The sequence below is a fragment of the Stenella coeruleoalba genome, assembly GCF_951394435.1.
Source record: "Stenella coeruleoalba genome assembly, chromosome: 18".
Taxonomy (NCBI): domain Eukaryota; kingdom Metazoa; phylum Chordata; class Mammalia; order Artiodactyla; family Delphinidae; genus Stenella; species Stenella coeruleoalba.
Window position 1 is genome coordinate 9,397,666 of NC_137164.1, and position 25,218 is coordinate 9,422,883.

A 25,218-nucleotide genomic window follows, 5' to 3' on the forward strand; every position below is an offset into this window, starting at 1 on the left:
TCTGCTGTTGGGAGGGAGCCCGGTCAGGTCATTGTATTTCCATTTACTCTGACATTCGTTTTCCCCTGTAGCCAAAGTTGGAGAGTACCAGGTGTTCTTGGGATCGCTTCATAAAAACGATCCACGCTAGCATCAGCAGTGGGCCAGAGACTGCAACCTACTTTGAAAGCTCAGTGTCTTTGCCGCATAATGTTCAATGTGACAGAGCTATCTGGTCTATGTTAGGAAAACAGACCAAAGGCCAGAACATCCACAGGCTCCAAAGGGAAGAGCAAAAGCCTAAAGCCCCGTCCCACTGATCTGGTTGGATATGGGTTGAGATATGTTATTAAATCCAGGGAAACAGGGCCTGTGGTGGCCCCTGTCCCAGAGTCCCTGCTTCTTCTGGCATCCCCTAATCGATTGTCATTCCAGAGACTGATGATTTCTAAATCTTGGGTTTTATCTCTGACATGAGGGGTTTTTTTACATAGTTACTACCAGCACAGACCTAATAGGTCTCATTCCTGCCTTGTACACATCATTCAGAAATATCTGGGGCACCAAGCTGGAAATAAAAGCATTTCTATGAGGAGGGGTGAGACCCACAAGTGCAGGTCAAAATGAATTGGCTGGATTGTACTGTATTGGCTAACTTGGGTTTTCCCTTTGGAAGGTACAAAGCACAATTATTGTACGTCTCTAAAGTTTTATTTAGTACTCATTTGAGAGTCCTTATGTGAAGGCTTCCACTTTGATAACTGCACAAGTTCTTCAGGGGAAGTAGGAAATGCACATTCTGACTGTAACATGGAGAAAATGTGAGTCACTCTCGAGTCAAAGATAGGCTGTTGCCTTCTAAAATTTCAAGCTTCAGATTTGCTTTCTTCTTCAACATACTACAGGGGCTAGTGATGAGAAAATACCTAATTTCTAGACATGCTCTAAACAGTTATGAGTCAGCAAGTCTTAGAGAGAAGCACAGAATTCTGTTATGTGAACTACATGAATAGTAGGCCTTTTTCTATTTTATTATTGCTTTTACTATTATTGAAATGTACTGTTAAGCAGGAGAGCCCCAGAGAGACAGACCAAGAAGAACAAATGGGGGCGAACTGGAAGGCAGGAGCTCTGCCACACAGCAAGCTCAAAGGGGAGCAGGAAGTAACTGGTAAAGGAGCGTACACTCTACCAGATGCTGTGGTAAGAAGGACAGAGAGCTGGGGTAGAGGTGGGCAGCAGGGGTCCTCATGGAAAGACTGTCTTTGAAACTAAGACTGGCTGGGCAGTGGAAGAGGGCTCAGGCTAGCCTGGGAGATTTTATGTAAAAGGCTCCCTAGATAACTTCGTTTTGTTTTTTCATAAGAGTAACCTAGATAATGAACTGAAACTCTACCCATACATAAACATAAATAGTCAAATCTTAACCAGAACCCAGGTAAATCAAACTCTCAAATAAGCTGATTTTTTTAAATGGGTTGGCATTTTGTTTTTAAGTCTCCCAGGCAAAAGACAACAAAAGCTGCAATTAGTAGGGGCTTCCCTGGTGGCTCAGTGGTTGAGAATCTGCCTGCCGATGCAGGGAACACGGGTTCGTGCCCCGGTCCAGGAAGATCCCACATGCCGCGGAGCGGCCGGGCCCGTGAGCCATGGCCGCTGAGCCTGCGCGTCCAGAGCCTGTGCTCCGCAACAGTGAGAGGCCACAACAGTGAGAGGCCCGCGTACCGCAAACAAACAACAAAAAAAGCTGCAATTAGTAAATAATAAATGAGAAGAAGCCACATCCCAGCCATGGTGGATGGCTCCTCCCCACCACACTTGCTGTTCTGTTTCTGAAATGTCTCCCAAACACATTCCCCCTACTCTTAAGGGCAAAACCACCTAGTGACAAAGCAAACAAACAAAACAATGGAGCACAATTAACCACTATCAAATGTGACTGCCCACCAAGCTGAGTTGGAGATAAAAAGAGCCTTACGATTCCTACCTATTCCCCACAGCCCCTACTAACACCTGTCAGCCAAATGCTAATGTGTTCCCCGGGGCCTATTACCCATGCAACAGCCAAAATGCCTGGAGGAGTAAGAAGGAATCATTACTGCCAGTGTCATGTTTCACAAGGCCTACATAATGAGAGCTAAATGACATTTGAGGAGAGTGTGAAAATCTCTTTTCCACTGAGCTCTTGCTTAGCCAGCACAAAATTATGTAAAAGCTTTAAGGGCCATTCAAATCACATTATGACAGTTTTATTTGTTCCCCGTTTCCAACCCACACCTGGCCCTGTGGCATCTCCAGGGCTAAAAGGCAAAGCACCAACCTTCTGCAAGTCTCCTGCAGCAAATGTAAGTGTGGGGAGAAACCAGAGAATGCCCTTAACAGACTGGCCTACTGATCTCGACCATGGTTACCACATTGTAACTGGAGAAAATTCAGTCTGTTTGGCTCCGGAGACGATAGGATTTCAATAGAATTTTTGTAATTATTATATATAAAAATCATTTCCATTTTACTCTAGAGTGAGCATCTGTTTTGCTTGCCCAACACCCTTCCCCCCTCGCTCGGATAACAGAGCCTCTTCTACATGGTTTAGGTGGGCCCGACACTCCTGCTCCCCTCCAACCACATTCCTTGGCCCTCTCACCACCACCCACATGGATGACCTGCTCCTTAAGAGAACCCATTCCCCTAAGTCCAAGGAAACCAAGGAGTTTTGGGATATTAAGTCAACAGTTGTTTGGGGGCTGAAATCAACTGGTTGAAAAGGGAGATATTCAGTTTTTCAATTGGTAGCTTGACCTGCACAAAAGCCAAGCAAACCTTTCCAATCGATAAATAAAGAAGATAGTTTGGCGCTTGGCATGCTCTTCCATCACATATCTGTGATTCTACGTGGGGGAAGTCACTCACTTTGCCTCAGTTGCCTTTCCTACATGCTTAGACCATGATCGGACCTCTGTCCAGAGAGAGACACAGCTGAGGGAGGCTGTCTCACTGGGTGCCCGAGTTGCTGCACATCAAAGGGCATGAGAACGAAGTCACTGTGGAAATTACCATAGCCTGTGACACTGGTTTTAGAAAGTATTATCACATTTCTTAATTACATGTGCTTAGTGTTAAAAATTTATAAAAATACAGAAAGGCACAATGAAAGAAAAAAGTCAACTCTTGTCCCATTAGTTAACATAATTCAATATATGTTATTTGTCAAACTGGTAGTGATGGTAATATCTTTGGTTGACTACCTTCTGCATATAACAAAATACATTGTGAATATTTTCCCATATCATGGTATTGTTGGTAAAAATGGAAAATTTACTTTGTTTTGAGAATGATACTTATTTTTTAAATACCTAATTTTTGAATACTGCCAATTGAGCTGACAACATCAAGGTAGCCAAGAGGAAACAGTTCAGTAGGCCTTCATCAACACAGTCTGATTGTGGAGAAGGCTGGAAGTCTATGTGAGTTAAAAGAGATTTACAAGCTGTTTCTTTTTCTTTTTTTCTGCAGTATGCGGGCCTGTCACTGTTGTGGCCTCTCCCATTGCGGAGCAGGCTCCGGAAGCGCAGGCTCAGCGGCCATGGCTCACAGGCCCAGCTGCTCCGTGGCATGTGGGATCCTCCCGGACCAGGGCACGAACCCGCGTCCCCTGCATTGGCAGGCGGACTCTCAACCACTGCGCCACCAGGGAAGCCCTACAAGCTGTTTCTTTAAGGAAATATCACCGATGTTTGTACAGTCAGGTGGACAAGGCTCCAGAGGGCCTCAGTCAAGTAAGGAGTTGTATTGAGCACAGCAAATTTACCGCCCAGGTTTGCAGGCCTCCTTTCTTGTTACTCTCTCACTGAATTTTTAAACTGGTGCTTCTAAAGTGCTCGGAACAGTGTGTTCTCCTACCTAAGCATTTCAATACATTTTTTTTTTAAATTTACGTTATTCTCGGCATAGCAAATACTTTTCCCATAGCTAACCCAAAGGGATACTCTTCTTTCTAAATACCCAAAGGTATTTCTAAGGGACACTCTTCTTCTAAACCAAAAATTCAAATTAGGGCCGAATTGAGTATTATTATCATCAGAAAATTAGCTGGCTAGAAGGAACCCGGTTACCGTGGAAAGTTTAAGGCATATGTATTTATGTTCTTCTTACAAATCTCCTGGAATTTTGATGGACAAACTGGCTCCAATTTAAGTAGGTCTTAAACGTTCTTAACGTTCATTAAAAGTACTCAAGAGAAGTTGGGAAAAAAAGACAACATGGATCTCCATGTGATTTAGAAAAGTGGGCTTGAGAACAGTGTTTTGTTTTTTTCATTTAAACTGGCTGACGTGGTGGGCACCCTGCTTCTGAAAGATTATGGGTGACTCAACCACCACAAGATGTCTGCAGTTGACACAATTATCACCATTAAAGCATATCCAAGGTATTAACATTTCAACAGGCTCAGGTTGTCGGCTTAGGGTGGTTTGCACGGCTGAGTTAGCTTCATTATTCACGAACTTCTTCAGACAAATGACTCCTTTGTTTTCAGATGAAATTTCTCAAGTGAAGTCCCTATTTATTGAAGCTGTGTTTATTCCATAGGCTGTATTTATTCCACAGGCTAGGCCAAATTTGTCAAAACCAGTGCCAGCGTATCCATTCTGTCCATATGTGGACGAGAATGATGCAAGCATTAATATTAGGTAGGACCATGCACTACCACCATCATCCTTCTCTTGGGAGGGCTTTAGAACCCTAATCACAGGTTCAGGAGGGAACACCAAGTTTTGTAGTAACAATAGGCTTTGATTTAGATCCCATGTCATGGCAACAGGATACATCTTTTTGCATTCTTTGAATTATATATTTATTGCAATGTGTAAAAGGCCTGAATAAGTCTTAAATGTATACCAAGTATAATATTTTCTAATGTGCATAGCATTTTATTTCCATGATATTCTAAGTTAGTAATAGAATTAAAATACAGGTTATTTTAGAAATTTAAGATTATTAATCTCTGAACATTCAAATCAGTGAACCAAGTGATAAACAGCCATTTTATCTCCCCATAACTTAAGGCAACCTTTTTTCTGATGTGTAGAAAAATATCTTGCACTCAGCTAATATATAACTATAGAAGAAAGAAATAGGAAGATGTATATATCCTCAGGACACCTAATTGTACTCAGTTAAGATGGAGAATCATGGCTGGGTTTATGTGTACTATTTTCCTGAAAGCAAGAGTAACAGACATGCTGAGACATACTATTCCATCACCAATTCACTAGCCTTATTTCTCAGGTTGTGAAGTATCTTCTGCAAGCTGGATTCATAGCAAATCTAGCCACCTAAAAGTAATTTCTATTAGAGTGAAAAAAAATCAAGCAAATTCTATACCTAAATAGAAGGTCTATTCTTAGTCACTCAAGGGTTGTTTTTAATCTCTCTTTTTCAGCCTTTTTGGGGAAAATATATAATATATATAATTTATTATTTGTTTACTATTAAATTTTTAATATGATTATAAATTAAATTATATATTTAACATAAATTATACACAACCATAAATTTAAAATTCTAAATAAAATTATATATTTTATATAATTATAAATTTATAATGAAAACACACACACACTGTAATACGTTCCTAATGAGTCCCTGCTCTTTCCAGCTGCCAGGGAACTTGCAGTTCTCATCCAACTGGGAAGCATGTACTTTCCCATCCCACTGATGTCCGGCTTGGCCATAATGACCCACTCTGGCTAACGAAACGTGGGCAGAAGTAATGAATGCGAATGTCAAGCAAAACTCTTCAAAGGCCATCACCTAGTTCTGCCAGCTCTCCTACCCTTCCCTTGACCATGAAGCTGGTATGTCTCAGAGGCTATTCTTCAGCCTGGGTCCTGGAATGACGACACAGGGAACAAAGCCACAGCAGAGCAGCTGCTGACACGTTATGTGAGCAAGCAATAAACTTGTGTTGCTTTATGCCACTACAATTTGGGGGACAACATGTGACAGTGGCATAATCTAGCTTAAGCTAGTTTAGCACAGCTGCCAGCTGTGCCTTTTATAGATGAAGCATAGGGATGCACTACAAACTTTTATTTCAACTTGAGGCTGTTCCTGGATATCCGTTAGTGTGTCAGAAAGGAACACAGTCAGTCTCCATAATAATTTCTGCCTGGAATTCTGCTTCTCTGCCTACAGTGCCTGGCCTGTATGAAATGTCAAAATGTAAACAATTCTTTCACGCCTATCTGTCACATGGATCCACACATGAGTGTGTGCACACACATTACAAATACACACTTTTTCTCTCACCTACACATACACACTTACATCACAGAAAATCGAAAGTTCAGTTGCAGCTGAACAAGGAACAGAAATACTATTCTCCATGCCCATATTCCTAATAGTATGAAAACAAGAACACAGATCACAAACCTCTCCCCCACACCCCCGCAATCAATCTCAAAGAAAAGGAAAGCAGAAAATATATGTTCTACTAGCCAAATAGTTTCTGAACAGATTGTTTTACTCCAGTTTTCCATGAGGCAGGGTAGCTCTTTATTCTTGCCTTTCATTTGGTACATACTGTTCCCATCAGGCACTTGCGGTATCTCTCAGGGAGGCTGCATGCATACACAAGCACATGAACATCCCCAGCCTTGCCAGGTTGTGGAGCCACTGCCTACCACTAAATCCCGAGAGATTCTTGGGGATGGAGTCAGTTATGCAACTGAAATGCAAGGTAGGGGAACACAGAACTGATTCAGACAATTAGAAAGAGGGTTGCAATTTGCCGCCCTTGGCCAAGGTACCTCCATATTGACCCACCACGATAACAGATCTTGAGGAACCTTTCTTGGGACAAGGGTATGAAGATTCTGGAGATGGCTTCTCTCTCTCACTTGGCTTCTTTGGCTTCTATTGGAAAGGTGAGGAAAAAGAGTCCATGGCAACTAACTTGATGCTGGCTCTCAGGAGCAGAAGCTCTAACTTCCACAAGGTCAGCCAAATGGCCAGAATCAGAAGGGTCCCTGTCTATTCACTGTGTCATGCCCATGACTTTTTGTCCAGGGAAGAGCAACTGCTTTGGACAAGTCCTACCACCACTAAGAAGTCAGGTATCTTGGCTTTGGACAGGTATTCTTCTATCCTATATTGCTTTAAGACTTACTCTTTAAATGTTAAAAAAAAATTATTCATGTCTTTAGGGAATAAAACCCCTTCTATATCTATTTTCAGACATATCTGGATGTCTATACTTATAAAGGCTTATCTGCTATTCCAGCTGCTTAGCCCAACTCTTTTATAATTGTGGGTACTGCAATTACACCAGAAGTTTTCATGATATCAGGGAAAATTGTTCCACGCAGGCATCAGAAGGAGCACAGATCTGTCTGGATAAAATAACTACAAGAATCCTACAGACCCTATTCATGTCTTTCACTCCCCGTAGGGCTGGCACGGCAAGATACAACATCACCAAAGCTTCTGACTCCCAACTCAAGGCTTTGTGCATTTAATTTTTAGCAACTCTAATACCTGGATCAGTCAAAACTCATGTTTGCTTAATTTAATCCCAAGATAAGATGTGCACAACTCAAGTGTAATTTTACTATCTGACTGTACATAAAAACTTGATGGTGTACGTGTGTGTGTATTATTTTAAAATATTTACTGGGATAAATTTTTTTTGTTTTGTTTTGTTTTTGCGGTATGCAGGCCTCTCACTGTTGTGGCCTCTCCCGTTGCAGAGCACAGGCTCCGGACGCACAGGCTCAGTGGCCATGGCTCATGGGCCCAGCCGCTCCGCAGCATGTGGGATCTTCCCGGACTGGGGCACGAACCCGTGTCCCCAGCATCGGCAGGCGGACTCTCAACCACTGCGCCACCAGGGAAGCCCTGGGATAAAATATTTAATGATAATTTTTCAATGTGTCTTTGCCAGTTTTCTGGAATGCTTTCTACTTTTATGCAGTGGCATTGGTTCTGTGAATAATTTTCTAAAGATACATCACTTATCCCAGAAAATCAGGGCAGATTCAAGAAATTAAGTTTTTATTAGGTCTTCAGCTACAGATTCATTTTTCTCCATGTTCTTCAAGGCCAAAGAGAGCATTGAGCTTAGAGGTTCGCTCTCTAAATATTGGGATTTCTATTTTGCAAATCATTAATAGACACTGACATTATATATCCCTTACAGAGAGCGATTTAAAATGAATACAGGTAGTTGAAATAGCTTTATCTCATTTAAGGTGGGGGGAGATTAAACTCCCAACTGAAGAGATGGAAAACCACCTGTATGCTGGAACACCCCTTTTTCATCAAACACAGTGATACATTATTGATTTGTGTCACACTATTATCTACCACATGGCCTACTGATATTAAGTCAACTAAACACCCCATAAATATATCATGAATGCAATCAAATTGGTTTTTAAAAGTTATATAAACTATAAAAAAGTTTTAAAAGTTTAAAACATGATAAAAGTTTTTAAATCTTCTAATAGTTCAATTTGTAGATAGTAGATAACTTCTAATTTTAAAGAATTCTTTGGGCCTCAGTAATTAATGTTATAAAATCTTAATTGGATCTCTCCAGATTTTAAGAACATAGTAGGAAATGGCAGAACTATGTGTCATGTAAACACATGACTACTTCTAAATGGGGGTCTAGGCAACTCTAACTCTTGTACAATATAAATGTAATTTCATTACCTGATTAGCTTTGAGCATATAACAATTTTAATTAATGATGGTCTTGACTAATACGTTTGCCCAAATACTCACTGAATTCAGGTATAAAAGGATTATTTCCCTTAAGAACAGAGTTGAATAAGAGATAAAAGTGACTTAAAATTTCCTCTTAAATGAAATCAAACAGAAGAGAATCAAAATCTAAACCTAAGATTTGAAACACCTGAAAGAAAGAAAGAAGGAAAAAAGAAAGAAAAATCACTTTCATTCTATCATCTGGAGATCGAGTCACATTTTGTTGGCATGTATGTAATCTCTCATTCTTTTATTAGGAAGATGTGTACATGTATCAAAGCCAAGTATACTACCTATTTTATATAATCTTTAAATAAAATTGCAATCTGCTTTTTCACTTGACAATGCATTCTGAACCTCTTTCCATGCCAACAGATGTCCTTCTCAAACATTCTACTTGGCTGAATAACATTCCCACTGCTATTATTTTAAAAAGCCCCTTCTTTTATCAGTTTAGGCTTCCACAATCATACGTTAAAAATAATAAATCCAGTTCTCTGGAGGCTTCCATTCTAAATAAAGAATTTTGCCAGAATGTGCATATCCTGGTAAACGTACTTCTGGGTTGATACTTCTCATATTATTTTACATTCTAGATTAAGATGCATCTCATATGGTTTTGATTTATATTCTCAGCAGACTTCAAAAAAGGAAATTCCAAGTGGAAGTTTATTCATACACCAGAACTATGTTTAAATGATGCTACAGGGATATCTTAAACTAACACAAGTCAGGAAGTTCAAAGTTGAGGTTAGATCTTGGACCATGTTCCCACCTCTTCCTTCTTGGTATTTTGAAAGTGGAGATTTTATGTAACAACTGTTCTGCTTGTCTTTGACCTCCTACATATGTATTTAGGTAATTTCCAAGATGAATTTCAAAACTTTATGTAATTAGCATTTTCTAAAGGGTGTTGCTGCAGTTTCAAGGTTACACTTAAAAAAAAAAAACAAAACAAATAAACTAGACCAAATAAAGAAAAACTCCCCAACTTGTTTTAATGACTAGATGAATATTTGGAGTCTACAAGACTCCTAAAACCTTTTAAATAATCAAGAGCAAAATGTGACCCAAATTCGAAAACTAGCAAATTCACCAAGAGTGAATCTCTTTAGAACAAAACAATTTTATTTTTGTGCAGGGTTAATGTTTTGCCTTAAAGGAGAGTTCAAAATGAAGATAACGTTCTGATTTCCTTTTGCTCTTAACTAATGGCATACCTATTACTTAAATAAAACAAGATTCTTCTCTTGTTGAATGCGCATACTTAGTTTTATGAATTAACTTTTTTAAAAGAGCCTGTCAATTTGTTTAGAAAACGTTCCTTTATCTGAAGGCATACCAGACTAACTGGATGTAAGAGGTAACATGGCTTACAGTGGTTAGAAGCACTGACTCCACCCCTCATTACCTCATGACCTTGGATAGATTAATTTCAGCATGCCTACAGGAGGGCCTAGGGGCCAAATACCCACCCTTCACAAAGATTCTTCTTACAAGAAGAATCCAACAGGAAATTCATTTTTTCATTCTATAGAAGATTTCATTAGACTCTTTCTGTTAAATAATGTTGTATCGCAGGAAGCCATGCTTTGCACCATACAATGCTGTTCAACAAGGTGTAATGAGAATCATAAATGAAATGTGACACTTTGAAAATGGTAGTAAGAGCCTCCACCAGCTGCTACTTTCAGGATATGAACACCGGATTGGGGAAGGCAGTCTTGTGATTATAGTTTATGATGTGCTTACCGGTTAATAAGTAAAATATTAGCAATCATGTGCTTGGTATGTGAAGATCTCAAGGGCAAAGGTATGTTTAAACATACCAAACACATCAGAGGCCTGGGAAAGAAATCTGTATCAGACATGTAGCCTTCATTAAGGGAAATGCTGTCAGAAGATTATTTTTCCATGTTAAAAAAAAAACAAAACTGAACAAATAAGTAAATCTTGAGCAAGGGATATGGGCTTCCTGTGGATTGAGGACGGGGAGAAGTTGAGGGTTAATGTGGAGCCCAAGGTCAGTGGCCTCCAGAGATCACAAGTTTCCCAGATAGGCTTCCTCTCAAGGTCATTCCCACTATTCAAAACATCCCAGGTGTGTTTTCAGGGATCTGCTTTGTGAGGAGGCAACTGGCAACTATTCAATAGTTCCAATACTGTTCAGATACTTCAACCATTTACATCTAAAAGCAAAGGAATATTTTGCTCTTATGCTTAAAATGATTATAATGAATGTTTCATGACTGCTCACAATACACCCAATGGTGAAGAGAAAATTTAGAAAGCAGTCCTCTTTGAACCTTTTGTTTTTCCAAAACGAGGAACGGTGAGTACACACACACACACACACACACACACACACACACACACACACACACACACACACACACACACACACACACACACACACACACACACACACTTTAATTGAGATAAAGTCTGTCTTGTTTAGGCTAATGTATAAACTAAAGGTCCTTAACCCAGGGTTTTTAGAAAGAGCTTAGGCCTGGGAACTTCTTTGCATGAAAATATTATTATATAGGCACTTTATTTGCTGAGGCTACATAGCTTTCTTCAAATTCCGATTCACTTATTTTACCACTAAAGTTAACTCCCATTTAGCCCAAGACAGCAAAAGCTTCATGCACTTTGGAGGCTTAGAAAAGGGCCAGCTTTTTCCTTCTTTGTTCCCTGTAGACAATCAATTTTTGATTTTGGAACTTGGTGAGATAAATAATTTCCTTCTCTCTGTCTCACACACACACACACACACACACACACACACACACACGTATACAGGTGCACATATATTCTGTAAACATATCACAGGTAAAACTGCAAGCATCCTTAAATAAATATGTGGATTTTTATATTCTCCTAAATTATAATATTGCAGGTACACATTACCAGATTGGAAAACAGACTATCTTTGCATGTCCAGTTCTTAGCCCAGAGCTTTGCAAATGAATGTTGACTAAAAGAGTGAAGGGCTATATTAAGAGGAAAATATTCAATATTTATAGTTTTAAATATTTACAGGCCAATAAACACCTAAAACATTTTTCAGATACATGAGTTCCCTCTGAAGTCACAGGGCTATTTTAAATATGGGAACATGTATTGTGAATGTACTTTGCAAACAGTAAAACCCTGTAAAAAATAAGGTTTTATATCCTTGGGCAGCACTGTCTTTGTAGATCTCAATGTTGCCTAGGTTTTCTGAAGGACAGGGCATTTGACACAGTCCCAGCACGGACTGGGAGAGTCATTCCTACGGGCCCCGATCCCTTTCCCTTCCCTCTGCATGGAATCCTTGGGAATTCCTAGTCCAGAGACTACTGCAAGTTTTAGTCTTGGAAGAATAACAGCGTGAAAAGATTTTCCTGTTTTTTCACAAAGGAATCACTCTCCCTTTTTAAGATCAACAAACCTGATTGGGATATATTCATTCATACTTGAAAATAACCAGACATGAGCATAGAAAAAGAATATCATAAGACTTTCAAATGTTTTGACCACAGTCTTTAGAAAGAAATGTACTACTAATAGTTGTGAGCATGTATATACACACTCATACTCAGAGACTGAAACAAAGTTTCACAAAACAATAATTACTCTTTATATATATGCAATGCCATATATATGGTGATGAGCAAAAAGGGTTAGGTGCCCTCAGGAGCAGATCTGAGCCTAGTTCAGTCTGGACCACCTGAGATCTCCCTGCATATGCCTTGGAGGACACCCAGCTCCCCGAAGCTGCCCCATTCATTCCTCCAAGGGAATCATCCAGTCAGTCCACAATGGCACCCCTGGGGAAGTGGGTATGCTTTCAGTCAGAGTAGAATAATGCCTCTCTACACACTACAGTAGAGAAATGGAGTAGAGCAATTCCCTCTCTTTAAATGTAACTACACCCAGCCACGACTATTTTGGTTCTCAGGAGCAGAGGGAAAATGTGTGATATACTGAGGTGACCTTCCTTTGGGCACTAGATTTAGTTGGGTCTGCCTAGAAGACCCTCCCCTTTATTCTTAGTTAAACCTTCTCTTTCCTGGAAAAGGTAGCTTGTTGGACACCTACTCCAGGAAGCCTTCCCTAAACCCTTCTAACACTTATGGTCTCTCCCCTTCCATGATCCCTGGCTACCTTGAATTGTTATTTGACCTATTATTATGGTCATCTCTTAGTAGACTTAAAGTCTGAGCACAGTGAACTTGTAAACAGTAGGGACTCAGTACAATTTGTGGTGGTTGTAGCTGTTATGGCTACCATCAATAACTAACAGAAAGACAAGCTCATACATGGGTATGGCTGGTGACTGATTATGATGGTGATGATTACCGGACCTTGCTCATCTCTAGACACAGGAAAGTAACCTGGGGGAAAGGATGAAATTCTTTAATGGATAAAGCAAAGGACGGAACAGATATGGGAAGGAAGACAGCAAGTTGAGATCAAACCCCCCCCCAGAGCGTAGCAGTGGAGAGCAGCATAGAGTATGGGATTACTGTAGGGGTCCCTGAACAAACCTCATTACATCTCAAAGTCTCCGTTTCCTCAGCCACAAAATGTGCATAATGTTATGGATATAATTCAGGTCAGCTGGAAGGATGTGAGAGAAACTCCAGAACAAGGAAGGGTATTTTGCGTACCGCTGCAATTCTGGTCCCTGGCACAAGGCTTTGGACTTTATTTTGTGTTTACAAAATGTTGGACAAAATGAATTACGTAAATTGACAAAGAGCAGGCACTTAAAAGTTGGAGCTTTTATTATCAACTGAAATGAGTACTTTTCACATTTCCCCACTGACGTACTCAAATGGCAGAAGACAATAAACAGATGTCCTCCATGAATTTATTTCACATTTCTACCTATATAGAGGACGAATAAAACATGCCCTCCCTTATTTTACTACAAAAAGCTTTCCCTCAAATTTTAAGAAAACCAGTGCTCCAAGATGTACCATCGTGGACATTCTGGGGGGATGAAGGGACTCAAATGTAAATTTAAAAGAGAAATTTCACTTTTAGAGAGATGATTTATCACTAGATTTATCTTATTTTTTAATAACAGCTTCCCTGAACACTAGAAAATGTGGGTTTTGGGCAAATGCCAACTCCATTCGAGACAGAATGACACTACTGGACCCAGGGGTTTGACTAGAACGAACTGAGAGACACGCAGGCAATGGACAGCTGACGGTTGGTTGAGCTTAGATCACAGGATGGAGGTAAAATCTCTGCTCAGCAACATAAGATGCTGGCTTGAAAACAAAGACATTCTTAAATATATTTCTATAAAATAGCAGAAGATCTCATGTTCTGAAGGCAAGTTGTGCATTTTATTAAGGAACGCAACCAACATCCCTCAAAGATAACTTGAGATAGAACCCAAATTTGATCACTCGCTCTGCTGCTTAATATCCTTCAGGACTCTTAAATGCTTCCAAAGTAAAATGCAAACTTCCAAGGACAGCATACGATTCTTGAGCTCAGCGTGGGTCCCCGGCGTGTCCTTCTGCATCTCAACTGGGCACGTGCCCTGGATGTCAGCAGTACTAACTCCCAGCTCCTTAAAACTGCAGCTTCCAGCCACTCTCGTCCTATCTTCCCTGTAGGTACTTTTCCTAAATCTAGAATGGCTTTCTCCCACTTGCTAATCCTTATTCTTCCTTCCCCCTCTATTTCTTTAATTCTCAGCTCTAGTTTTACCTTCTCTGCCAAGTCCTTCCTGACCACCGGCTTCCTGCCACACAGGTAGGCAAGGTTCTCCCCATCTCTCCTTGGCACCCTCTGTGTACCTCTGGCCCAGCACTTACCCTGGCACTGGAATTTTTGGTTTATTCTGCTTTTCTGTTTCCCTCCACAGGCACAGTCTTTGCATATCCTGTGCCAGCAAAGTGCCCAGCACCCCAAAGGGGCTTGACTAATGTTTGCGTTATGAACTGAGGAAGCTTCCAGCACAGAGGCTCAAGAAATTTAGAGCGAGGAGTAAATGATAGTCCTTTCTCATGCTTCCGGCCACAGACAGAGAGGAAGAAACTCACTGCTCCCCGGTGACCTGTGAAGCATCAGCAAAGATTCCAAACCTCCACACTTCCTTTCCCCACTGTTTTCATTCACATTAAAAAAGGAACACCATGGATTTGCATCACAGCCTCAAAGTACTGTGACAGGGAGACAGGATTGCGTTTGGAACAGGAAGAATCACACTCTTTTTAATGAATCAAACCCCTAAACAGAACAAAATTTAAGGTGGAGTATGTCCCACTTACTCACATTATCAACAGTCCTTTAGTATCGAACAGAACTCTCTACTCGTGAAGGAAAAGCACAAGAGTTACAATTCCAATGGTTAATCTTTTGCTTGAAACTTCCAAATCTTTTATTTGTCCTTAAAGAACATAAATACAGTTTAAAAACATTCCACAGTTGACAACAAGTAGCAAAGATGATGTTTCTAAAAGACTTCCTCCTTCTTGGTACAAAAAGTACCCTCATATATCCTGTAGGTACTAACAGATTCATGTTCATAACTGCTTTAAGTTCTATGCTTCTCCTCTCCTCTCTGTCAAGCGTGGTTTCTATTTAGAGTCTAAACAGTATATTGTTAATTACATATTCCATAATGTCACTTATTTTATAACACAATAATGGTATTAGCAAATTTGAAGTTAATAGTCCCCAAACAGCAAAACAAAAACAAAAACAAAAACAAATCCATACCTCTTAGGTTTACCGAATTCTAGGTTTTAAAATTCTCTTTGGCATAATGGTTTCTATTAGCAAAACCCAGACAGCACTAAATTACCAATAAATTCTGCCAGAAACATCCTATGAAACTCTGCTCCAAGGATTTACAATCATTCATTTTAGGCTTCATATTGATACCTCTTTGTTTCCAATCATGCTGTGAAAACAGAAGGGAAACAATTCACAGCAGTGCTTCCAGATGCTCATCTGGGAAAGTGGGGGAGTATCCCTAATGCTGATGTCACTGTCATTTCTAAAATTCCAGCCCTGGTCACTCTGCCATCTGGGCTACTTTTCTATCTGGAATTCTCTCTCCCAGCCTTCTCTCACTACCCACTCACCTGACCCCTGGGGGAATCATGAATCACTTCCTGTCCTTTAAACTTGTGGCTGAACTTCCCCTTCTGTAACAGCCTAAACTGGGGGGTGGGTGGGGGTTGGAGGCATGCAATGAGAAGGACTGGGAGGGAGAGGGCTGCCTGGAAGGCAGGCAGAGGGCAGAGGAGTCGCTCTCCATCCATATTAGAGTGAGTTGCTGAGCACTGCCGACTCTTGTTTTTTTAGGAGATGAATGATCGTTATCAGAGTAATGACCTGAGTTGTGCATTTTTTACTGGTTGATTTACCTCCAAAATCCTGATTCCATTCTTCACCGTTCTACTGCTTACGTGCAACTTCAGAAAGGATGGAGGGTAAAAGAAGTAAAAAGCAAATTCATCAACCTCACATCTATGAAAAGTCTGATGGGGCAAATCTGAGACCAGCTTAAAAATAAGTGGTTGTACAGGCATCTATTTTATTGAGACCCACCTCCTTATTTGTCATTAATATTAATACATTGGACGTAGTATATGAGTCAGCTTTCTAGGTCAGTTTTTTATTAAAAGGATATTTTTACTATGATAAAGAGTTTTTAAATTAAGCATTTAAAAATAATATCACGGCAGAGATAAGCTAAGTATTTAACAAACACATGGGAGGACTATGATTCCCAGCCTCCCTTGGAGGTAGGCATGTGAAGGAGGTCTGGACAAAGGCACGTGGGTGGACCTGCCATGTGATCTACCTCCTCCTGTCCTTCTCCATCCACCAGTGGATGTGCCAGTGCCCAGGAGACATTGGAAGCTTCATGTTGAGTCAGGAGAGCCTCAGTTGGCCTATGTCTGGTGCAGAGTGTCCTCAATGTGAACAGGAAACATAATTTTAGTTGGTTGAGACTGTAACACTTTGAGGACAGGAACCGCTGCCTTATTTGACATTGAATCCCCCATGACTGGAAAAGAGTATCCCCTTATGCCTGGAAAAGAGCAGGTATCTGGCCAGTGTCTATGGAATAATGAATGTTGAGTGAGTCATAAGAGTATACACATGAAAAATCAAAATGCACACAAAAAGTTAATTCTGAGAAAAGTTTCTGGGGATGCTTTGCTCCTATACACACATAATCAACTTCACTCTAAATATCACTCAAAAACTCTTTTGTCGGGCTTCTCTGGTGGCGCAGTGGTTGAGAGTCCGCCTGCCGATGCAGGGGACACAGGTTCGTGCCCCGGTCTGGGAAGATCCCACATGCCACGGAGCGGCTGGGCCCGTGAGCCATGGCCACTGAGCCTGCGCGTCCGGAGCCTGTGCTCCGCAACGGGAGAGGCCACAACAGTGAGAGGCCCGCATACCGCAAAAAAAAGAAAAAAAAAAAAACCTCTTTTGTCTTTTATGTCCATTTTTGTTTTCATGGAAAGCATCCAACTTTCAATACGTACCACAAACTAAGATAGATTGTGAAACAGTTTCTTTTGAAAAGGATTCAATTCTGACCCTTCTCCTCGACCTACCCCCACCCCCACCCCGAAAATAAACCCAACCTCAGTTGACTGAACATATTTATTTCACTGCTCATCAGTTTTAGAGAATCAAATGCATTTAAAAAGCAGTTTGGGGTTATCCAGACTTTAATGAGGGGATGCTGACTGTGGGAAGGTTTCCTGGCTTCATGTTCTCTCCATAAAGAAATTTCTTGCCCCCATCAGACTAATCCGTGAGTCCGTGAAAGTGACACATGGTAAGAGCCTTTGCCTTAATAACAAAACCCATAAATCCCTTACATATTTGTATTTATTTTCAGGCTAAACTTGATTTCTAGGTTCAAGACTATGAAGCGACATTTGGTGTTTCCTTTTTAGACTAATTGTGACTAGATACTAGGACAGATGCTTAGGGTCTGTCCAGGAGATGCCAATGATTCCACACCTTGTATTTATGTTTCTTTTTTGTCATTCAAAAATATTTCATTTCCTTTCTTTTTATTGTTTAAAAATTAACATCAGAAATAGCTTGATGCCTCACAGAAATCATAAGGAAGAGTTACAAATCAAGATTTTAAAAATTCCTTAGTATATTCACAAGAGGTGATAGCAGGTACATTTATAATTTGGTTGGAATCTCCAAAGTGGCTTTAACTTTTAACACTAATATTTAAGGGCTAGATATAACTGATTTTTAGTTGTAAAAAAAGAAGCAAGGGAGGAGGGAGGGAGAAAAGAAGGAAGGGAGGAAGACAGAAAGGAAGGAACTCCAGCTATAAGCCATCCCTTCAAATTACCCAAACAAACACAGTCCTCTGGCTGGCACCTGGATGGCCAGTCTAGCACTAGTACTCCAGGACACTGGTATCTGATTACCTGGCTGCTGTATACAAGCCTCCTTCTAACAAGGACAGAACCTGTTGTTTGTCTTTCCTACTGTATACTGGTGCCCTTATTATGGATAGTGTCCAGTTCACAGCTATTTCTCAAGTCAGAAATGCTGACACCGTTCTCAATTTTATCTTTCTAAGTACAATTTTTCTGCTTGGCTCAATTCCTCTCCCATCTGTAGAATGGTTCTCTGCACCCTTTGCTCCCTGTTTTTGTCCTGTCTTCGGTATTCTGGATTTCGAGCAGGAGTTCAATGATGGTCATTGACTAAAATGACCACCTTAAGGCTCACCTCTTTTTCAACTTCAACCCACTGTAAATCACTTTAAATACTACTGCAAAAATGATGATGCCAAATCTAACTCTAGATTTATGTTATTTTAAAATTTAGCTTCCCAACCCCCTCTGGGATAAAACAAGCTTTTCACTGTACTAGGTACCCAGTAAGTTCACATTTCACCTATGAGTAAATATTTGGCTAAAGTTCATTGTGGCTAAGGGATGCCTGTTTGGGCTTCATTTTGCCCTGAACTTGTTTTATTTAACAAATATTTTAAAGATTTACTGAGATAGGCACGAGAGCAAAACCCTAAATGTTTTTAAGCCTGTGGCTCTTAGCACCACCACCATGAGACCAAAAATAGAGGATGCAGTTGCAATATTGCATTCATTTCTCAATGTGCTCAATATAAATAGCATACTCTTTTTAAAAATCCAAGCATTCAAAACAAACAAACAAAAAAACACAGTGTTACTCCAATATATTATTATACTCAAAAAGACTTTGGGGGCTTCCCTGGTGGCGCAGTGGTTGAGAGTCCGCCTGCCGATGCAGGGGACACGGGTTCGTGTCCCGGTCTGGGAAGATCCCACATGCCGCAGAGCGGCTGCACCTGTGAGCCATGGCCGCTGAGCCTGCGCGTCCGGAGCCTGTGCTCCGCAACGGGAGAGGCCACAGCAGTGAGAGGCCCGCGTACGGGGGGGGGGGGGAAAAAAAAAAGACTTTGGAATTTTGAAATTTACAAGGTATATTTATTTTAATAACTTATGACATAAATAGTTACTAAAATGAAGCCACGTTAAAAAAAACAAACTATATACATGATTTTCAACTTTTTAAGTGAACTTTTCTTTTGGAAGCTTTGTTGACTGACTCACCACTGATTATTAGATGGTAAGCAACGTAATTCTGAAGGTCTTGGATTTAATTTGAAAAAACTGTTTGCTTAGTCATAGTCCAGCTATTGTTGTTTCCAGGGGGTTTATAAAAATTGCCTTTTAAATTTTTTTTGGAAAAAACGTATATATTCAGGAAATTAGGGAAAAAAAAAAAAGAGAGAGAGAGAGAGCCTATAGAAATCAAAGACTTTCATGGAACAAGTTTTTGCTCCACAGGAGAGTCTAGAGATGCCAAATAAAATGATCAAGGTGACCAGCTAGCTGTGTGACCTTGGGCACAACACTTTAACCTCCCTGATCCAATCTTCTCACCAAGAAAATGAGGTCTTTTTTAGCACTCTAAAATGCTATGATTTGTAAGACGAAATATTATGCTGATAATATCTGAAATCAATGCCTCTTCGGAACAATGTCACAGGACTACAGAGAAGATAAACCGTACCTATGTTCTGGCTACGTGATTGTAGACCATAGCCACACCCATGACAACTGAATCCAAGAAAACCCATATTAATGTTGTAGGAAAGTTAAGGTCCGTCTAACACTTTGTTGCTAGGGAAGCATTGTTGACGAGCTCTAATGCAAATGGTCTGTATGATTTCATACTGTGGTCTCTGACATAGCAAGCGAAGCATCCTGAGAAACCACAGCCTCAGCTGCTGCGTCTTTGTACAGGACATTAACCCCAATTGGTTCCTTTTTTTCAATTTTATTCTTAAATGTACCATTTCTGATCTCTCTCCATTTTGTAATCCAATTCTCATAAAGACAAAGAGACAGGATTCTGACTGCAGGGAGATGAATAAAAGTGCATCTTTAAAGACAGTCAGTTATTATTATTTTAAAGACAGACAGTTATTAAAACGTCTGGATAAATGGTGCACTCAGCCTGCAAATCAGCCAGGCAGTCTGGCCCTTGGTGCATATGGCCCTCAACTGCTTCCTCTGAAATGCAGTCACAGGAATCTGTGAACTGGAGTCTCTCGACTTTTCAGCAGTTCCCCCCGCACCTGACACTGTGTCAGGCACATAGTGCTATGGTGAAACTTGTTTTGTCAACTTACTAGATGGTTATTATTGGAAAGGCCAAAAAAGAAAAAAAAAATTTAGAGCCTGTGAAGGCTTTAGGCATTTTGTAGTTTGACTGGAGATAAACATTTGCCATAATTGGAGTATTTACTAAACAAGGAATAAGCTACTTAGACGCTAAGACAGTATATTGGTAACTTTGCTTCCATTACTCCTTAATTTCTTCATTATAATCATGCACACTTGGGCTTCCCTGGTGGCGCAGTGGTTAGGAATCCGCCTGCCAATGCAGGGACATGGGTTCGAGCCCTGGTCTGCAAGGATCCCACGTGCTGCAGAGCAACTAAGCCTATGTGCCACAACTACTGAGCCTGTGCTCTAGAGCCTGTGCTCCGCAACAGGAGAAGCCACTGCAGTGAGAAGCCCATGCACCGAAACGAAGACCCAATGCAGCCGATAAACAAACAAACAAATAAATAAATGAGAACTAATTATATTTTTAAAAAATCACGCACACTTGTTATTGGAATTTATTTTCTTTGAAACAAATATTGTCACTAGAGTGCTGCAGTTTTCAAAATGCATATTCATGAATGTTCTCCCTGATATAAATTGTATGAGGGAGGTTTAGAGGGCCACAACTTCCATTCGATTCTTGTTTTAATTCTCTCTTATACCGCTCAAATATTCTGCTAGAAGGTGTCTGCATTATTCTTGTTGATATTGTACCAGGCATTGATGCTAAATGCATTACGCTTGCACATACAATAGCTCATTTAATCCTCACAACAGCCTCTAAAGTGGTATGTTCATCCCCATCTTACGCAGGAAGAAACTAATGCTCAGAGAGGTTAAATAAGGTGTCAATGCCACACGGTGGGGATGCTATAAGGCAAACCACAGTTTCTGCTCGAATTCTAGTCCTCATTCATAACTAAATGGGAATAAGTGATACAAACAGCAAAGTTCTTCCAAATCCTTTTGGAAGAAGGTAGGGTTTAAATTATAAATAAAAAAAGCAACCAAACGAAAGAAAAAATTTACTCACATAATTTCCCCATTTATTTATTCATACCTTCATCAGCCGTTAAATACATACGTTACCGTTGCCAACAGAGAATCTCAGGAGCAGAAAAAGAGGTGGCAGCACTTAAACTGATGAAAGAGTGGGTTGTCAGTGATAAGGAGGAGAAAAGTTGATGGATCACACAATATTTTTCTAAAGGTCTTGACTCCCTGCGGAAAGTTCTAGGTGGAAACACTAGGGCTCCTGGCAGAGTGAAGTCTCTAGGAGCTTAGGAAAAGGTGAGGTGCAGAAAAAATGAGGGCATCATAATGACAGTATTTTTACAGGACATACACCCAGAGAAAGCACAGAAGCAGGTTTTTCAGGTATGATCTCACACCATCCTGACTCTCTGAGACAGACGTCACCATCATCACTTTGGGGATGAGCAATAGGAAAGCATGCACCTAGCCAGTGACAGTGTTGAGATTCAAATCCAGATCCCTCTGAGGCTGAAGCTTTGCACCTTTTCAGGGTGCCAGGCTGCCCTAAGTGGTCCTGCTGCAGTGTTCTTGCCAGGTAAGAACTTGTAGTGGGCAAACAAGGAAACCAAAAAGAAGACCCTAACTTGGTGGGCAGGACAGAGAAAGTACACAGAGCTGTAAAATAAATGAGGTTTATCTGACAATCTGTGCTATTAATTAAATTTACCTATCTACCAGCTAAGTGCTCTGCAGCTCCATGGTAATTATCAAGCCAGTCAGAATTTCTAATAGTGCTGATAACTAAGTATGATAGGATTATGCTTTTTTCCTTCTCAGGGCTGAAGCAAAAAAGTTCCTTTAAAGCCAAGGTTTTCATGTTGGTTTTTTTTTTTTTTTTCAATTAGTTACCAGTCCAGAATTATCCCAGAGACCTCAAGGATTGTTAGAGCTTATTTTCACTTATGTAGGGAAAAAGAAAGAAAGAATTCTTCCTGAGTAGAAGCAAGAGCACAGAAACACGCTTTCTGGTGTTTCTTGCCTCAATCTGGACTGTTGTCAATAGACTCAACTCAGCAGAAAAGCGACAGGAGTAGGGCAATGAGCACCGCCCATGCCTAATAACCTGATAACTACCAATAAATAAATTAAAATTTTATGATTTTTGAACCATAAATATACTTCACTTTTTAAAACAGTTAAGATTGTCAAAAAACAATGTTAAGTATTACCTTAAAATTATGTGTTAAATGAACTTTTGTAAATAAATCTTAAATATGGAAGGTTAATTAATATTTCATTCTGGAAATATTCTGCTGTGAAATCCAGTTTACTAAGGAGACTAACTTTTTCACTTTAAAGAAGTGTTTTGACTGTATCTTAACACACAGAACATCCCCGATTTATGTATCTTGTAAATGTAGATTCTTTTATGGTAAGAATACATAAAATAGGTTAATGAGCATTTGTTTTAGGTTCAAAAGTGCTTAAACATCACGTTAAAGATATAACATAGAATGAAGTTACTTTACTATAAATTATAGTTCGTATGCTTGTTAGCGGAAAACTTTTCAAACCTATAATGCTTTGTTAGTTTGGGGAAGAATATTGGGTAAATTCAAAATAGTTAAGAATTAAAATAGAAAGAAAGATGGTTCTCAACTCCCAGATATGGGCTTCTTTGGAGAAAGTGAAAATGGATTTTTTTTTTAAATGAGAAATGAATGATAAACTACTTTTTAAAAAGGATATTACATATGCTGTTAGTCATTTAAAAAAAATGACGACAGAGACTTTGATTCACATTTTTCTGGTGACATAGCCCCCCCTTGTAAAAACGTATACACATACCAATATGTTATGTGAACTGCAATCTTGTAGTGACTTCAAGGAAAAACTTGTTTTTATAAAAGAACTCATATTTTCCCATGCTTTCTCACTTCTTGTGCAAGAACTTTAATGAGATTCGAGTAAACTGTGTTTTATTTATTTTCCTTTGTTCTTCCCTTCTTACTGGAAGAGAACATTATCTGGATATAATCATGTTCAAGGAGAATGAATTATGAGTAAGGAGATGATTTAAATCAATGACCAACAATTAAAATGACTAACCCTGCCACCACTTTGGGTATGGCAACTTAATTTTACCAGGACAACGTATTTTATTCTAAGGCAAAAAATGAACCCACAGGAAGGAATGCTATTTCAGGAGCCTCCAATTTCGTCTTTGCAGATATAGCCTCTCTCTCTAACCCAGCTGACTAAACTTGAAGTTGTGTAGTGGTGGAAATACAATGTGAAAATCTTTGGCCTACTTCCTCAGAGTCCCTGGAGACTTTGTTTTTCTCTCAGCTTACTACCCCATAACTTGCCAAATCATTGTTCCTATTCACTAAACTATCAGCAAGCCTGTCTGGTGTTCCAGCCACCTGGAGCTGACAAATATTTTCCTAATATGAAGGATGCTATAGCAACTAGATTTGTGGCATGGATACAAACCAGGCATAATGGTGCTACAATTTAAGGTGAGAAACAGACATTTAGCACCCGCATCAGTATTACCCCAAAGAGTGTCTTGAGAACTCCAAATTCATTATTTTTTAGGACTAAGTTCTTTGGACACAAGACTGCAAATTACCCCAGCCCTAAGAGAAGGAAGGCAGTAATTCAGATTGGAAATATCTTATGTTTCAAATCTGCCCATTTCTTACAAGCAATGCCCCTTGGACAAGTTAACTGTATCTCTCCAAACCTCAGTTTTTTCATCTGTAAAATGGAGATAATAGTCCTGCCTCAAAGGATGGCTGTGAGGATGAAATGAGATGATATCTATAGTGTGGTTGGCAGATGAGAAGCACATAATAACTAACAGCTTCTGTCATTAGGCTAAGGAAAGGGGTGATGAATATTTACAGGGCACAAGGGAAATGGTCTCCAAAATAGGAGGCAGATGAATACATTAGAAATTACTATTTGTGTTTATTTTTAAATATTTTATTTAAGTATTTTTAGATATTTTAAGAAATAAATTGTTATGCCAGGATTCAATATCAGGATTTGATACAAGGTGCCCTCACTTATGATGCAAGCCTGCTGGTGGTTTCTGAGGGAGGGTGGGGGTCATAGAGTATTATGGGGGGACACTGGTCATTATAGGTACATGCACATTTTCAGTACTGCCATGTGTCACTATGTACTGCAGCACACATGTACCCGATTGAGAAAATATGTGGAATACATTGCTTACTTTTAACCAAACTAACCCTCACAAAATGGAGAAGTGACTTAAAAAGACTCTTGCAGAGAAAACATGAAGAGAAGATGACATTAATTACCAGCACAAGTTGTCAGCGAGAAGGTGACAATGCTGAAATTTCCCTACTAGGGAAATTTCCCTACTATAGTACTAGGGCTATAGCAGTCACATCTACAAGGTAAGGACAATGAAAATATGTTCAGACCAGACAAGAAGTCAGCTGGAATGATTAAAATTGTCTGGAAGATTGTTTGAAATGAAGATGTATGTAATTGTTGATGAACTCTGGCCTTTATGACTTGAGATAGTTAGTGATAGTGGAACATGTATATAACTTACAAAATACAGGGAGCTCCCTGGCGGTCCAGTGGTTAGGACTCCGTGCTTTCACCGCCATGGCTCTGAGATCAATTCCCGGTCGGGGAACGAAGATCCCGCAAGCCGAGCGGTGCCGCCAAAAAAAAAGAAAAACAAAAAAACACCCAAAATACAGAAAATACAGAGAGCTATATTGGAAATACTGCTCAAAATCTTGTTATTGATAGGCGTATACATTCAAAAGACTGT

The 25,218-nt window shown here is 39.9% G+C and overlaps 1 protein-coding gene across 7 annotated transcripts in view; it reads right to left on the reverse strand.

Moving 5' to 3' along the window:
- STARD13 (StAR related lipid transfer domain containing 13) overlaps nucleotides 1–25,218 on the reverse strand; it is a 383,423-nt gene that overhangs the window by 68,504 nt on the left and 289,701 nt on the right. The gene's annotated exons all lie outside the window — the stretch shown is intronic.